The sequence below is a fragment of the Molothrus ater genome, chromosome 19 (genome assembly GCF_012460135.2).
Source record: "Molothrus ater isolate BHLD 08-10-18 breed brown headed cowbird chromosome 19, BPBGC_Mater_1.1, whole genome shotgun sequence".
Classification (NCBI taxonomy): domain Eukaryota; kingdom Metazoa; phylum Chordata; class Aves; order Passeriformes; family Icteridae; genus Molothrus; species Molothrus ater.
In genome coordinates this window covers 3,684,733-3,700,430 of record NC_050496.2, presented here as the reverse complement: position 1 = coordinate 3,700,430, position 15,698 = coordinate 3,684,733, and the positions used below count along the sequence as shown (strand labels likewise).

The window sequence follows — 15,698 nt, the reverse complement described above, 5'->3', positions numbered from 1 at the left end:
TGAGCACAAGATCAGCCCAGTGCCCTGCAAGCTCCTGGAGGCATCAGCCACATGCAGCACGCTCCTGTGATGCAGGCACAGAGAGGGAGGTTTTAGGAAAACACACTTCTAAGAGCCCTCCCCACCCCAGGCTGCTGCTGCTCACTGCCTGGGTCCTGCAGCCACCAGCCTAAATGAACTTTATGTTGTTGCTCAGTGTTTGGCAATGATTATTTATTATTCTTTAATCATTTATTATTATGAATCAAAACATTATTATTTGCTAAATCCTCACCCCTCCAGACAGTAACACGGCTCTCAGCTCATCTCACCCCACTTATTCCTGGCCTTTGATGATGTGCTGCCTGCTTTTCTCTCCCTCCCTCTCTCTGTAGGAGTGTGGCTGGGCCAAAGGGGCTCCTCCAAACACAAGCTCATCATCCCTTTTCCTCTGGCCATCTCAGACTGGACCCTGCTGGGGTCTGTGAAGTGGAACCACATTCTTCCTGCAAGCACAGCACACTTCCACATGCTTAATACAGGCCAAGCATTAAAAAAAAAAAGGAAAAAAAAAAAAACCCCAACCAAACCTAGAACTAATCCCAAAGACCATTGGGTCAGTTGGAACACTTTTTTCCAACCCTCAGTCCCAGTAATGCTCTGTGAGCATTACTCACAGAGCTTCTAGAGAGCAAATAAGCTGTCCCTGAGAGACCTGGGAGCATCCCACTCCTCCTGGGAACCCTGCACAGCTGGAACTGCAGTGCCATGGGAGCAGGAACCCCGCACAGCTGGAACTGCACTGCCATGGGAGCAGGAACCCTGCAGAGCTGGAACTGCACTGCCATGGGAGCAGGAACACTGCACAGCTGGATCTGCACTGCCATGGGAGCAGGAACCCTGCACAGCTGGAACTGCACTGCTACGGGAGCAGGAACCCCGCACAGCTGGAACATTGCACAGCTGGAACTGCATTGCCATGGGAGCAGGAACCCTGCACAGCTGGAACTGCAGTGCCATGGGAGCAGGAACCCTGCACAGCTGGATCTGCACTGCCACTGAACCCTGCACAGCTGGAACTGCACTGCCACACTGCCCCTCACAAAATCAACCAGCCCAGTGTGCCCAAGGCCTCACCACAAATCCCAAATTAGCCCCATTCCAAAATGGCAAGGCCAAAAGTAGCAAAAAAATCCCTGCAAAACATTAAAAATAACCCCAACAAAATGACAAACTAATCATGTGGAAAATATGCTGCCAGCAGCAGCAACACTGGGTTATGCAATGGGTTTAACTCCTCCAGGCACCACTTGTGAGCACAGGACAGCCCCAAGGATGGGACAGCAATCTGGGATACTGGGCAGGTAAGGTGCAGAGAAATTAAGAAATTAAATAGAGCAGAAAGCCACCCTCCACTTGATAAAGGCCAGGAGCATCTCCAGCACCTCAAGGAGCAGTTGGCAGCATGCAGAGGGGCTGGCCTGTCCCTGGGCAGGGGGATGTGCAGGCAAACTGTCCCCAGCACAGGGAGCAGACACTGCAAACTGCCCTGGGAGGGGGGAGAAGGGCTCAGGGCTCACCAGGCTCCAGCCAGACCAAAGCCACAGGAAAAGCAGCACCCTTGTCAGGGCAGCCCATGTGCTCCAGCTGGTCTGTGGGGAACTGTGATTTAAAGCACCTGGGTCCTGACTGGGGAAAAATACCATAAAATCAGTATATTGCAGCTAGGAGTGTCTGCAGGACAGCAGGGATACAAAGCCACCAATGCCCTAGCAGCACCAGCAAACTCCCAAGGGAAATGCCACAACTCAAATGTGCAATTTTTTCTTTTTTTCAGCTTCCCAGAACTGAGATGGTCTTTTCTTAGCAAGAACTCCAGTGTCACACTCAGCTCCAAGGGGTTTGTGCCAGCAGAAGGAGGGTGCAGCCAAAGCACAGGACCAGTCAGTGGCACACAGGGATCAGTCAGTGGCACACAGGGATCAGTCAGTGGCACACAGGGATCAGTCAGTGGCACACAGGGATGCTGTGCTGGGTAGCAGGGAGCACTCCCAGGAGTCACTTGTCTAAAAAATAAAGGTCTTAGAAATAAATTGCAGCAGAGCAGTGGATGCCTGAGATGCATCATGGGCACATCCTGGATTTGTGTGACCTGCTGTGCTCTGAGGGGAGGATGTCACACCCGTGGTGCTGTCAGAGGCAGTGTCACCAAGCTGACCCTTCTGGAGCACTGCAAGGAGGGATGGGTTAACCAACACCCCATTGCTGTCTGGAGTCCCTGGCAAAAACAGGAACAGACCTCACATGATTCCCCACTGTCATCTTAACCCAACTGCTGTCCCCCACACAAGGGGCCACCACTTCTCTGATGGGGCAGGGAGCTCAGAGCCTGCAGCTCTCTCCCACCAAAGTGTTCCTGGACAAACATCAAGCACATGGCAACAAGTGCTTGTGCCATATTTAGACCTTCCCTGCCAGGGAAACCCTGTCCACGTGGGCACAGGAGATGTGGAGATGGCCAGGGCAGCGCTGCACCAAGCAAGGACAGAGCCAGAGCTCCAGCTCGGGCACGGCTGACTCAGGACAGCTGCTCCAAAGCTGATTTTGCCAAAGGCTCGGGGCTGTTGCTCTGTAATTGATGCATGTCAGACACGAGCCAAAGGCAACATCTGTGAAGCAGCAGATGAAAGCCACCCCGTGGGGAGGGAAGCCCCTGGGGGCCCCCCAGGGACCCTCCTGCTCCTTCAGCCAGCTGGATGCTGTGTGCTGTGGGATGGGCTTGGCCAGGGGCTGCCGGAGCTGCTGTGCTGGTGCCACGAGGCTGCCACAGCCCAGGACACTGCAGGCAGGGCAGGCAAGGACAGCCAAGGGCTCCCTCAAAACCCCAGAGCCAGGGGCTGGTAATCCTCCCTGAGGGTCTGGGACAGGGATCTGCAGGAGATTGGGCTGCACTGCAGACACACAAGGGTTAAAGCACCCCCGCAGAGGCTGAACTGGGAATGTCTCACCCCCCCCAGGTCCTGGCTGAACCCAGCAGCTCCATGCTGTGCTGGTGATGCAGGGTTGGTCACAGAGCTGGTGCTCAGTGCCTGCACAGAGGAACCAGAGAGAGGCCAGGAGGCTGCACCTCTGCCATGGGCTCCCATCACCACATCCAAACCACCTCACACTCTAGGGATGCACACACATCAATGGCAAAATGGCAATGTGTGGGGAGTAAATCCAGGAAACACCCTTTGGATGCTGGGAACACCAAGCACTGGCCACCTTTCAATGATGCTGCAACCAGTTCTGCAGAGCTACAGGCACCCAGAAGAGCAGGACACAGTGGATAACTTCCTCCCCTCCACCCAACAGGTGATGGAAACACCATGGGCTTCCAGATTTGTGGGATGGGTTTGTGCAAACACAGAGAGCAGGTTCAGAGCAGTGAACAGTGGTGTATCAGGGTGTGAAAGCACAGCCTACTAAGCTGAGTATCCACAATGTTTTCACAGGAGAAGTGTGAATCACCTTAATCTTTCTTGGAGAATCGTGCCAGTAGGCTGTCACAGAGACATCTGTAGCTCCACAGAGAGATTCTACAGCTCCTGGTTAAGAACAGCTGGCGGTGGGGACTGCAGCACGTGCAGCCTCCAGGGCCTCTCCCCTTGGCACACTGGGCCAGTGACCACAGGCTGTGCAAACGGATCCAGCCTGCGGAGGAGGTGGCAGAGACACAGCTCTCCCTTCCGAGGGGATGGAGGAGTCTCAGCAAAGCCAGGACTGGATGTAATCCCAGCATGGCCCAGGCACTGCTGGCTTTTTTCAGCTGCCACGGGATCCCCTGGTGCTGAAGGTGGCAGGTCCCTGCTGGATGGGTGGGTGCCAGGGAACGTGAGGCACAGGTCACTCCAAAGCTGAGGTGGCTCAGGCTGGCACAAAGAGCCAGTGCCACAGACCCCTGCAGCACCAAACTGTACCTAATTAATAATAATTCCTATTATTCAGCTGCAATCACCAGCACCTGGCTGGCATTGCCAGACCCAAGCTGAGTCTGTCCCTTGCATCCCTGAGCATTGGGCTGCAGTTTCAGGCTGCCCAGTTATGTTTCTTTCTCAGCTTGCATTTCCACCTGGGTGCCAACAAACACGACCCAGAAATGGCAGAGTGTGCTTAACTCCTCTTCATTAGACCAAACCCACCCAAGAGCTGTCAGAGAGGTGGCCAGGTGGTCCTGAGAACGCAGGAAGCTCCAGGCTTGAAGCTTTTTACTCAGGTGGGGAATAAACGTGTTTCAGAGTTTAAAAAAGTTTAAAAAATGAGGCAGTGGTTCCTGCTGTGGTGTGAGGGCTTCCACAGGCGACCAGCCCCGAGTCACAAGTCAGGGGCACACATCACATGCGGGTGGAGCTGTGCCCGCCAGCCCCGTGCGCTTCCGTCCTCGCTCACTGTGCTTCCCCTCCCGCTCCGGAAGCCCAGCAGTCCCCTGCCCTCTGCAGCTCAACCCTCCTGGCTCTTATTTACAAGAGATAGATGCTCCCCATCACTGCTTCCCTTCCTATCTAAAACCCCCTGGCTGCTGCAGGCTGTGCTCACCAGCGTTTCTGGGCTGGGAAGCAGGAGCCCATCCCAGGGGTGAAAGCTCCACAACCTCGAGCTGCTGCCCGTGGCTCCCAGATGTGGGGTGAGGCTGACCACCACCCTGCCCCGGTTGGACACGTGTGCTCCCATCACTGCTTCCCTTCCTATCTTAAACCCCCTGGCTGCTGCAGGCTGTGCTCACCAGCGTTTCTGGGCTGGGATGCAGGAGCCCATCCCAGGGGTTGAAGCGTGGTGCCAGCTCCACAACCTCGAGCTGCTGCCCGTGGCCCCCGGATGTGGGGTGAGGCTGACCACGAGGCTGACCACCACCCTGCCCCGGTTGGACACGTGTGCAGCACAACCCACAGTCTGACATTCTCATTCCTCCAACCACGTGAGACAGCAGCTCTAAACCACTTTAAAAACCTGCAAAGAGTTGTTAGGCTGTTTTCCTCCATGTTTAAAAAGGAGGAGATTATCATGAATAACCCCAAGTCTCAGCTTGGGCGTGCAGAGTTCTCTGGCCATGCTGCCCCACTGATCACCCTCTGTAAGGAGCTTCTCCCCCTGGAGCTGGAGCAAGGCTGACCCCAGAGCAGCCCTCCCTCACTGGGAGCACCCCATTGAGAGGAACCTTCCTGCACACAGATCTCAGCAGAAGCTGCTCCATCACCAGGCCCCATGCAGCCCACGCCAGTGGCCAGCACAGCCCTTGCTCTCCGCAGACAGGCTAAGGGTGCCTGTGCCCAGAAGAGTCTAAAAACACCCACAAAACTGATTCCATGAGGATGGGATCCACTCACTCCCACCCCTGTCCACCCGGCCTGGACAATGGTACTCAGCCCAGGAGGGACACAAGGACCCTCCCCAGCCCCCAGCCAAGGGACAGCACCCTTCACTGCTATCACCACTGCTCTACAGAGCTCTGTGCTGTGTAAACAAAGAGCCAGGCAGCGATCCCCAAACTCAGCTTGTCCAGATAGCGCTGCAGAAGGAACGAGCCGGGCCAAGCCCCAGGAATGGGCAGCGGGCACGGCTGAGTGTGCCCCGAGCCCTGGGCTGCACTCGGGACTGATGCCCCCGTCCCACGAGGCACTGACCGCAGCCACGGCAAAAAAAGGAGCAAGCCAGAGGGATTCACATCTCGGGGCTGCAGTTCAGCTTTTTTTATTCCCCTTTTTAATTTTTTTTTCCCGCTCGGTTTTGTTCTTTGACGGGGAGGGTGGTATGGATTTTTATTTAATTTCTTTGTTTGTTTCTGTTGTTGTCTTTCTTTACCAAAGGCAGCAGCGCCCCAGACGCCCCGCGAGCCCTTCAGCGGGGGCAGCAGCCGGAGCAGGGCAGGGGACGAGGGGGACCCCTCAGGGGCAGGGCAGGGGACCAGGGGGTGCCCTCAGGGGCAGGGCAGGGACCAGGGGGTGCCCCTCAGGCAGGGCAGGGTTTGATCTATTGATCTGCAGGGCTCCCGGACAATGCCGGCAGCGCGGCCAGGCGGTGCCGAGCCGCGGCCTCTCCTGAGGGGCACGGCGGCGCCTGAAGGGCCCGAGGCCCGAGCCCCCCGCAGCACCCGCTGCCCTCACCCCGGGCATGCCCTGCCCCGGCCGGGAACCCCCACACTGCCCTCCGTGAGAACCGCGGCACTCAGCCCCCGCTCTCTCAAGCCCTTTCCCCAGGATAATTCACCCCAAAAAACACGTTTCCCCACCACCATAATCCCCCCTGCGCTGCCCCACGGAGCCCCCGCCCCCGGGCAGCGGAGACTCACCCGCGGCGGCGGCGGCTCCGGCAGCCGGTGGCTCCCGCTTCCTCCCGCGCTGTCCTCCGCCTCCTCCCCCATCGCCCTTCCTCCTCCTCCTCCTCCTCCCCCATCACCCTGCCTCCTCCCCCTGCAGCCCGGCCCGGGGGGATGGAGCCTCTTCCCGGGAAGTTGCTTCGCCCCCGGGCGGTTTCCATCCCCCCGCCGCTCCGGGCCCGGCCCGGCCCAGAGGGGCCCGCAAAGGGTGAGAGCAACACGAGTTCGGGGGCTCGTCCCACCCCGACTCCACGCAAGAGGTGCGGGGAAACTTCCACGGCAAATGGAAACTTCCACGGCAAAGAGAGAGGCTGGGGCAAGCAGGGCAGGGCCGTTCCTAGAGGAGCCCAGTTCACCCACTGCTCCAGGGCCAGGGTCTCATCCACATCCACATCCCCATCCCAGGGAAGCCTTTTGCTTCCCAGCATCCCGAAATTCTCCAGCAGAGCCCCAGGGCAGCCGCGGGTGGGTGTGAGTGCTGGGAGCGTGGGCTCACTTTGCTCTGCAGCTGCATCTCACATCTGGCAGGACAAGATGTCAACTCACCCCCACGGGCATGGCTGCTCTCTAAAATGATGTCAGTGAAGCTGAATGAAGAAATGAGCTGCCTCCACAACTCCTTCCTCCCTTATACCTTGATCAGAGAATGTCCCAGCCCTCTCCCAGCAGCAGGAGGGAAGCTGGGCTGCCCCACCTGGCCCTGCTCCCTCCAATGCGCACCCTGCTGTGGGGTGATGTCCCCTCTGTGATGTCCAGCAGTGCTGTTGGGACTCTCTCCTGTCACAGCCAAGGAGAAGCCAGCCTCCCTCTTTTGGGTCTGACACCGTCCTTTGCCCTACCCCATGACCTCAGGACTTTCTCTCTGCACTTCCCAGATTCACACTCCCAGAGAAAGGCCTGCAGGTGATGAAAGGGTTAAGACAGATGTGCACATCTGCACTCTTCAACACCCAGAGGACTCCCTTTCCCACGAACAGCCCCTGTACAGCCTGCAAGCCCAGGGCTAGTATTGCACTCCCTTTTGGACCTGCTACCAGCATCACCAGCCTCTGCCACACTCCTGCACTTGATGCCAGCCCTGCCACCTATGCCAGCAGCACCACAGCCACCCCTGCTCTGTCCCCTGCCTGTGGCTCTAGTGTGGCTGTCACCTTCTCTCTCTGCTTCTGCACCACCAGCAGTGGCAGATCTTGCTCCACCCAGCACAGCCACCCCACACCAGGCTGGCAGCAGCCCTCCCCACCACGCTGGGCTGGCAGCAGCCCTCCTGTGATGCCCAGCAAGGCTGGCACAGGCTGCTCTGCAAACGATGGGTGCTGAGGGGGGGACAAGACCCACATCCCCCACTTTAGCAAGTACCAAAAATAGCAATTTCTGAGAAACCCTCACCCAGCACCCAGGCAGGAAACCCAGCCTCAATCTGCTTATGCTGCAGCTGCATGCAGATTTCTGCCAGATTACACCACTTTTTATGACTTATTAAAGCTCTAACCCCTATCAATGGGCATTAGTGTTTTAATCTCTCTAATCTCCAGGGAAATCCAATGCTAGATGCCAAGCCGGGCTTGCCCCAGTAGCAGCTGGGTCTGTTTGCAAGTCACTCCAGCCTTGTTTTAGCTGGAGAAAGGCAGGAAAAGGCTGTGCTGAGCTCACTTAGGTGCTGTGCTTGCACAAAGAATCAAGGGAGGATCTCAGGTGTGACAGTTTCCTGTCCCTGTCATTAAGTTGGCCACATCTGTGGCTGTGCAGAAGTTAAGCATCAGCACAGGGTTCATGTGCCCAAACTGAGACCAGCAAAGGGGTGAACACAGCGTGCTCAGCCACGTGAACCAACTCCTCACTCCTCTGAGTTAATTTTTAATTTTTTTCAGATTGAAATCATGGGCATACTTTAGTCTTGCCTGTGAGGGAATAAAAATATAAAAAGCTAGAAATAGAAAAGCTCTCCCTATGGTCACTGAAGCTCTGCAAAGACATTTCACAGAAACACAGACTGGTTTTGTTGAAAGGGACCTTAAAGAGCATCTAATTCCATTCATGGGCAGGGATACCTTCCCCTAAACCAGGTCCAACCCAGCCTTGGACACTTCCAGAGATGTGGCAGCCACAGCTTCTCCGCACACCCCCTGCCAGGACCTCACCACCCTCAGGGAAAAAGTTAGGGCACATGGGAACTCAACACTGTGTACAAGTTGTTTCCCAGATGAATTAACAAAAAATATTTTGTTTCAGCTCATATCTGCTCCTCCCCAGGAACAGCAGGTGGTGAGCCAGCAGCTCAGAAGGACAACAGTGTCATCCTTGGCCTCACAGCAAGGGCAGCAGAGCTTTGGGAGCACTGCTGGTCCCCAGGATGGCTTTGGTGACTTTGGGGTGTTTGCACACAGGAGGCACTCACAGACTGACAAACTCCTGTAAGAACAAATCCCAGAGTTTGTCTGGGATTTGCTCAGAAAGACAGCAAAGTGTCATCCTTGGCCTCACAGCAAGTGCAGCAGGGCTTTGGGAGCACTGCTGGTCCCCAGGATGGCTTGTGGGGAATTTGGGGTGTTTGCACACAGGAGGCACTCACAGAGTGACAAACAAACTCCTGCAAGAACAAATCCCAGACAAACTCTGGGATTTGTTCTTACAGGAACATCTCCATTCCTAGAAGGAGATCAGGGCCCTGCCTGTGCCTCTCCCCCTGCTCATTCCTGGCTCTGAGCACAGGCAGGACCGACAGGCAGAGGAAGGAAGCAGCTCCCAGTGCAGATCAGCTGGAGAGGGATTAAGTGACTCGCCCAGGGTCACACAGAAATCTTACAGCAGAGCCAAGAATTGGATCCAAATCCCCTAATTAGGGGTTTTAAAATCACAAACTCATTGTTCTTCTCTTAGAAAAACCTCATAATCAGAGTTAGGAGCAATTCTAACAAGGCCTATTGCTGTTGTAAGTTCTATCAAGGGATTTGAACTAACTACAGATCCAGCTTTTAGTTGTGCAACTAATCTGAAATGTTGAGGAAGATTCCTGTCTGGCTTACACAATCCAACCTCTCCTGCTTTGTGGGACATCCCTGACAGTGAAAGCAGGTCCCCATGTCACAGCCACACCGTGCAGGGCTGGTAGGGCTCGCTGGAGAGCACTCAGGGGTACACCAATGATGGTTTCAACAGACCCTGAGTTTTTGGGGACAATCCCAACCAGTCCTTTGCAGCACAAAACTGCCCAGCAGTGGGGCTGTCCCCCAGCAGCCCTCCTCTGTGCCAGGCAATGCTCTGCCCTCAGCCAGCTCCAACCACAAATCCCCAGCTGTGAGGAATAACCAAGATCTGCAAATGAAGGCAGCTTCACCAGCACTACCCAGCCTGTGGGCAGAGCTGCCAACAAACTCCCTTCATCCCAAGCTGCCCAGCTCCTAAGAAAACATCAAATCCCTTGGGCACAGGCAGAACAAGCAGGACATGTTCTCTCCAGGAATGCTGAATTTCCAATTTTACTGCACCTCAGCAAGCCCCAGTTACAAGTGCACTGTTAGGGCTTAGGAAATAATTTTAATTCTTTTGATATTGCTGCAATGCTGACTACCTGCCAGTCCCCAGTGACTGTGACACACAGATGGAAATTCTGCCAGCTATATTTATAATCTCAGATCAATAGCAGAATGAAAAGCACATCCAGAGACATTGGTAGAGCACCAGCAAACTCAGTGAAAAGTAGCATGACCGAGAGAAGGACACAAGCTTGCAGATCACAAGACCAAAAGTTAATTCTTGTTAGCATTGAAAGAGACACTATCACCTCTAGCAGGAACAGAAAGGATCTCCAGTGCCAGGAAGAGCTAAAAATGACCCCAAAGGTTTTCGAAGAGGCTGAGTGCAGGTCTGCAGTGTTACCACCCAGGGAGGGCTCTGGCAGGTAGCCACCATGGCCCCTTCAGCACGTGCAGAGTAACTCCCAGAGCATCCCTGAGACCCACAGACCAGTGACATCTGCCCCTTTCTGGCTGTAGTGAATCCCAAGTCCATGGATGATGCAGTGTTTTTCTTTTGGTGGCTGAGCAGCCCATATCAGACACACCTCTGCAGGTATCCCACCAGTTCCTTCATGACAGCAGCTCTTTGGTGGCTTAAATCTCCCCAGAGAGAGAGAGAGAGGGCAGTGGAGCAGCAGAAACAAGGGGTGCAGGCACTGCCAGGAGCGCCCAGAGCCCTCCAGAGCTCAGGGAATCCCGAGGCAGCACAAGGAGCAGCCACCCCTCCATGCCTTGCCCCACAACAGCATCACTGCACTGTGGCTGTTCTGCTGAACCCACACCACAGCCAGGAGTGCCCCAGCTTCCACCACACCAGAACCCAGAGCCTGCTCCAGCTGCACATCTCCAGGCCTTTCCCAGTGTCCAGGAAGGAAGGAAGGAAGGAATTGTTTCACACGCTGTCACCAACCATCACGCGCAGCTGGCACTGTCCTTGGCGTGAGTCACCCCGTCCCTGGGGAGGCCGTGCCTCAGTTCCTGGTGTCACATCCCAGCAGTGTCCCTGCAGCAGCCTCCCTTCCTCTGGCACATTCCTCCTGCAGAGGATCTGCAGGCAGGAGGCTCCTCACCATGCCTGAGCAACCCAGCATTTTCCAAAAGGGAGCAGGCTTTGCTAGGAAGGCACTCCACAGTCACAAACATTTGGAAAAAGACAGAAAGAACCCCAGGAAAGAAAGCGCCCCAAGAAAAGAAAAGAACCCCAAGAAAGAACCCCATTCTTCCCAAATTCCTTTTCCCTCCCAGGGGGCACTGGATGGGGCACTGCCCTGCTGGTTTGGACAGACCCAGAGCACACTCAGCATCCCCCAGGCACTGCCATGGCCTCAGCTCTGAGCACAGGTTTTGCTCAGCAGGGACAGGTCTGCCTTGGCACCAAAACGCTGCTGCTCAAATCCCTGGGCCAGCTCTGCAGATGGCACAGCCCAGCCATGCCCAAGGAAACACACTTGGCTGCTTAGGAGCAATCCTCACCCCTCCTCTTCCTCAAAGGCACGATCTGCTCCCCCAGACACCCCCACAGATTATCACAAAAGGACAAATTATCCCCAAAAGGGGTAAAGCAAAACTCTGCACCTCACTCCACCAAAGCCCTGTGGAGAGAGGGGAGCAGATGGAGCCTACACAGAGCTCACACACTATGGAACACCTCAGAGAGCCCCACCACCACTTCTGCTCCTCTCACCACCAGCAGCATGGGCAAAGCAGACCCAGCAGCAGGGGCAGAGGATGAGTTTGGTGAAAAGAAATCACCTTTGCAAGGGAAAACAGCAGGGAGTGGAAAATTTGACTGCCTCAGTCACCCCAAACTTGTTCAAGTAGTTTAAATCGTTTCACCCCAAAGTGGCATCTCCTCTCTAGGTGGGGAGATGCCCAGGCAGTGACATCCCTGGGGGTCACAGCAACCCCCTGGCACAAACCAAGCTGCAAAAAAGCTGCTGGGGTGCCCTAACAGTCCCTGCAGGCCACATGCAGGGATACACGTCCCTGCAAGCTGCACATAATGGGCCCTTCTTCATCCTTTGTCTGCTGCCCCTTTTTAAACCTATAAACGTTTGGAGGTAAAGAAAAAAGAATTTAGGGCATCCTCAGCCTGAGAAGAAGGAAAACTCCATTCAAGCTGCCTGGCTGTCTCCTGCAGCTTAATTAATAACAACCCATCCCCAGCACGCTGCTGCAGCGCCAGCTGTCTCCTCGCATGGAGGTGCCTTGCTCTGAAGAATAGTGCTTTGTGTTTTGATGGGAAAAGGTCAGGAGGATGGGGGGGAGGAGGAGCAGGGCTGGGAGGGAAATGTGGTGCCTCCCTGCCGTTCCCAACGCTGGGAGTGAGCCCTGCTCGGTGCCCATCTGCTGCTGGCTCAGCTCTGGGAGATGGTGGCACCCCTCCATCACCTTGGGGTGATCACATCCTAAAACACAGCAGGGACAGGAGGGACACAGGGAGAATTCTGTGGGCTGCACTCCCCCCCCACTGCTGGGAGGCCTGGGGAGCTCCTGATGCCACTGTGACACGGTCCAGGACCCCCTCTGGGGAAATCCCTGCTCTGCTCTTATCAGGAGGCTCACTGATAACAGCACAGGATCAGGCTGCAGGGAGCCAGCACTGTGTGCCCCTGGCAGCATTTCCAGGCCACCAGAAAGGGACATTTCCTGCTACCATTTGGCTTTTGAATAAACAAACAAACCAAGCCAGGCTCACAGCAGCAGTGGATGGATCCAAGGTGATGCAACAATGCAGCACAGTGGGGAAAAAAAGTAAAATGGACCCAGGTCTGGTGTGTGAGATGCCCACGGCCACCAGACTGCAGGGCATGGCCAGGAAATCACCTTCATTTCTGCTTGGCCACAGAGCCCAGCACTGAGCATCAAACCAAAACACCTCCTTGGATCCTGGGTACCACAGCCAAGGGCTCCTGGGTTAGCTATGGATGCTCTCTGCCATCACCCTGCCCTAGCTGGTTATCCAGCCTTCCAACTCTCCTGGAAAAGTGATGCTCCTGCCCCAGCCCAGTGCCACACCAGGCTGGGCACTGGTGCCCAGGGAGCACCACTGACATGGTCACTGCCCTCCAAGGAGCACACAGGCAGCTCTTGTGCTCTGCCAGCTGGCCTGGCCTCTGCTCTCACTGTCCCTTTGGCCCCCTCCTTCTGCCACCCATGTCCCTCTGTGCCATGCAGGCAGCCTGGGGCTGCCCCAGCATGGAGACACCTCTGGTGCAGTGCAGGACTGGGGTGCAAAGTCCCATCCATGTATCTTGGAGAATAAAGAGAGACTAAAAATGGCAAAGAAAGGCAGTGGGAAAGAGCATTAGGGAAGGTCCCTGTCCCACAGACACATCCCCTAGCCAGGCACCAAGGCTTTGCACTTCACCCCCCAGCTGGGCAGGGGGAGGACACAGCCCACAGTGCCCCCACAGTGCTTCCACCCCAGGAAAAGGTCCCTGTTGCTTAGCAAAGGGCCATTCATCACCAGGACTGGGTGGGATGACAAAGGGTTAACCCACTGCAGCTGGGCCAGAAATACCATCCAGGACAAAGAGAGACTTCATGTCACCCACACTGCAGGGAGAAAAAGGGGCCTTAATCCGATTCCCAAAGAAAATGTGGCTTTTACAGCCCCGCCTGAGCAGGGCCCTCCAACAAGTTTTGCATCTACAGCAAGAGTTAACCCAGTCTGAGTTTGAGAAGGGGCCAGAAAATAGGAAAGGAAATCGCTTTTCCACAAGTTTGTGAGAAGGGAGAGCTGGGTGGAGGCGGCTGGACCCAGGCAGCATCCCTGCAGCAGCACCACAGGGACATGGATGTGTCAGCCTGGAAAATCTGATGGCCCCAAAGCATCCCTGGGACAGCCAGACCTGGGCAGTGCTTCCAGGGGATTGATCAGGGACTGGAGAAAGCAGCACAGCTGATTTCCCACCAGCTGTACCCTTTCCTAGAGATCAGTGAGGAACCTGTGAGCACCCCAGCACTGCCTGGCATTTTGGGGATGGTGAGGAGGAGCCAGCAGAGATTTTCAGAGCGTTAATGGCAGAACTCTGCCTCGTCCCCATGAGGACAGGGACCCCATGGAACACAGCTGGGAGGCAGACAGTGCTCACACCCCCTAGATGTGCACAAACCCTCTCTGCCTTCACCTCCCAGCTGCCAGCTGGGCACACATCCCACAGTGCCACGTCCCTGCCCGAATCACAGCTGAGTCCCTGTGGTAAGTGGAGTTTGCCAGCCTGGCCCCTCTACCCTGCTACCCTGAAATGCTACATGCCCACTCCCCTCCTGATTTTTGGACAGACACGTCCAGGATACCACTGAGCTGTACTTGCAAGGTTAACTCTTTCACTCCCATTTTGGTGATCATTTCTTAACAAACGAGGTTGCTTTACTGTACTCCACTCCCCAAAACCTGACGAATTTTGGGGATAAATGAAATGAAGTCCAGTTGAATTCAGCCATGAAATCACAGCACCCAGCAGGCTCAAGCTCAGGAGAGCCAGCCTTCCCTTTCCCCTGTGCTGGAGCAAAGCTCAGACACGTTACCCAAGGAGCAGCAGCTCCAGCCTGTGTTTCACCAGCCGCAGCACAGCTCTGACAGAGCCATAAGGAAATCACAGCATTTAAAACCACAGGCTATAAAAATTCCACCGTGCTCAGAGAAGGGAAGTCTGGATTCCCCATGGAGAGGCGTCCAGGAACCGCTGCTGCCGGGTCATTGGCCACCAAGCCATTAGAGCCTGCCACATGTGCATACCTCAAACTATGGTGGGAGGGGATGTGCTGAGGGGCTCTGGGGTCAAACACATTCGAACCCCACCACAGAGCTACCCACGAGCCCCACAGGCATTTTGATCTCAACATGGGCAATCATGGATGGCAACAGCATGGGAGAGGGCAGAGCTCCCAGGGCTAGCACAGTCCTCTGTGTGCTCCAAACTTATTTTATCTGTTGTGACATGTCCTGATCTGCACTCAGGATGCCCTTACAGCAGGGCACACACCCTGGACAGCTGTACTCCTCCTGGATGCTGTATCCTGCAATCTGGAATCACACCTGGACAAGGCAGCAGCACTTAGGGGTTCACACATAATCACAATTCTTGCTTTTTTTTTGCATTTTTACCTTGTCTCCAAACCAAAGCTCAGCCCAGTGCTGCATGCACACATAAATGCCTCATTGCCAGGCTCACCTATCTCCCAGGGAAATTTAGTCCACTAACTAACAGTCATGAATTAGCAGCAGGAAACTCTCAGCCAGCACATGTCCAACAGCAGCACAAAATCCCCTCCCACCCCAGAGCTGCACCACCAGTATGCTCCCTCTGCCACACCCACCATCCACAGCAGCAGGAATTCAATAAAATTCAGCAACTTTAACCCAAAACTTGCCTGGTGCTATGGGAGGCTGTTCCTGTCCTCCTCTGCTCCGTGTGTTCCTGTAAGCTGACCCTGGGAAGCAGCAGCAGCAGCAGCAAAGCCCAGGGTGCTGTGCAGAGCACAAGGCTGCTCAGCCCATGGATGGCTGGATACCCATGGCTCCAAAGCAGGGTTTAGGGGAGAGATGGAATGACCTGCTATTTACAGAAGGGCAGACACAACACCCACGAAATGGCCAAGAAATCCGAGCTAAACAGATCAGTGTGAGCTGGGAGTCACAGCACAGGGCAGCAGCACCAGCCCCACTGGATCCCAGCTGCTCCCCTGGCCCAGATCTGCTCTGGCAGAGCCGAGACAGTCTCAGCCCTGAATACGTCAGCCCAGATCCATCCCGGATGCTCCTTCCCTAAATGAAGTGTGGTCACACTGGGATGGATATAAAAAGCCTAGCCTGAAATCCTCTGGCATAAAGCCTTTCC

The 15,698-nt window shown here is 55.4% G+C and overlaps 1 protein-coding gene across 5 annotated transcripts in view; it reads right to left on the bottom strand.

Annotated features, from left to right (window-relative positions):
* SEPTIN9 (septin 9) overlaps window positions 1–15,698 on the bottom strand; it is a 114,978-nt gene that overhangs the window by 20,497 nt on the left and 78,783 nt on the right. Inside the window, exon 1 of one of the 5 annotated variants that reach the window (XM_036394585.1) lies at window positions 15,232–15,495. The exons of 3 other annotated variants lie outside the window; for them this stretch is intronic. The gene's annotated coding sequence lies outside the window, so the exon portion shown is untranslated. Of the gene's footprint in view, window positions 1–6,307; window positions 6,354–15,231; window positions 15,496–15,698 lie in introns of those variants that run through there. One more of the 5 variants, XM_036394584.2, reaches the window with a different exon arrangement.